Genomic DNA, 1,632 nt, shown 5'->3' on the forward strand with positions numbered 1-1,632 from the left:
TGCCTCACACATGCTAGGCAAGCACTCTACCACTAAGCCACAACCTCAGCCCCTCTCCAAACCTTCTTGCATTATCTCATGTGAGCTTTCAGGGTACACCTCACATCCAAACCATAACAAGAGATTTTTAGAAAATCTGTGTGGAGGCCATATTGAAAAGACCACTAAAGGCTACCTTGCTCTTCCCAGCTGGTGAGGGCCAGGGTGTTGCTCCTCAGCTGGGTCAAATTTGTCAGAAGACATATTTGGCCACACTGCATGAAGTGAGATTCCCAAAAGCACCTTTTTAGAAGCTTAATCCAAAGCCAAGCAGGTGCCAAGCAGGTGCCCGAATTCACGATCGATCTGAAGAGGGCAGACAATGAGGAATCTGGTGGCAAGGTACAGGAGAGAAGGTTTGAAGTACCAGGTGGGAAGGTCCTCTAAGCCAAAGCACATATACTTTAATTTTTCTAGTAAGGTAGGGGCTCTGGTATCTGGATAGAGAAATTTCTTAATGATACTGACTTGGCCTGAAAAAAAATACTGGCTTTGGGAATTTGGATTTCATTCTATTGGAAATAGCCATTGAAATCATTGATTGTGTTGTGTTTTGCTTTTCTTTAGCAGAGAAAAGTGGTATGGAGGAGGAAATTCTGGGAAACAATATACAAAATGGATCAGAAAAATTTTTAAAAAGATATTGAAATTGCATGAGATGAAAGGGACTGAAATGAAGGATGACAGGGGAACTAGAAAGGAATGGATGTGTGTGTATGAGTGAGAAAACACAAATGAAGAGTCAGCAGGTTTTCTTGGTATCCGACTGAATATGAAAAGTAGAGAAAGATAAGCTTCAAAAATGACTCAGGCACAGCTTGGGTGCAGAGGCTGCTTGGTCTTGGGCCTGACAGGTTTTTCTTATCTCGTTTTGGGCCGGAGGCCTCTATTGCAAACATGCTCCGCCAGATCATCGGTCAGGCCAAAAAGCATCCAAGCTTGATTCCCCTCTTCGTATTTATTGGAGCAGGAGGTACTGGAGCAGCACTGTATGTGATGCATCTGGCATTGTTCAATGCAGATGTCAGCTGGGACAGGAAGAATAACCCAGAACCCTGGAACAAACTGGGTCCTAATGATCAATACAAGTTCTATTCAGTGAATGTCAATTACAGCAAACTGAAGAAAGAAGGCCCAGACTTCTAAATGAAACATTTCACTGTAAAGCTGCTTATGATAAAGGTCTTTGAGAAGCATCTGCACAATTTTCCACTTAACCAGGAAATACTTCTCCTTTAAATGCATGAAATCATATTGATTTGTTGGAGTTTATTACACTGATTAATAAATCTCTGAAACTTGAAAAAAAAATGACTCAGGCTTCAGGTCTAAGTGAAGAGAAATGTTGAAGAGAAAATGTTGGCACCAGTTAGATGTAAGTCGGTGGTCTTTCTGTCATCTCCCCTTTCAAGATTTCCTTGAGCATATTTTGGTGGGAACAGCTGATTTTATGGAAGCGGATAAGATAAAAACGTTTGAATCAGGTATCTTAAGCAGGGTAGACAAAGAATAAACTATTTTAGAATTTCTTCTAAATAGATAGGAAATATAGTATAAGTAGAGTCCAACCAAGATATATGATTTTTCAGATAA

At 40.5% G+C, this 1,632-nt stretch overlaps 1 pseudogene; it reads left to right on the top strand.

The window, feature by feature from the left end:
* Window positions 1–855: 855 nt before the first annotated feature.
* LOC143407313 (cytochrome c oxidase subunit NDUFA4 pseudogene) lies at window positions 856–1,280 on the top strand (annotated as a pseudogene).
* Window positions 1,281–1,632: the final 352 nt, after the last annotated feature.

This window comes from Callospermophilus lateralis, chromosome 9 (genome assembly GCF_048772815.1).
Source record: "Callospermophilus lateralis isolate mCalLat2 chromosome 9, mCalLat2.hap1, whole genome shotgun sequence".
NCBI classification, from domain to species: Eukaryota; Metazoa; Chordata; class Mammalia; order Rodentia; family Sciuridae; genus Callospermophilus; species Callospermophilus lateralis.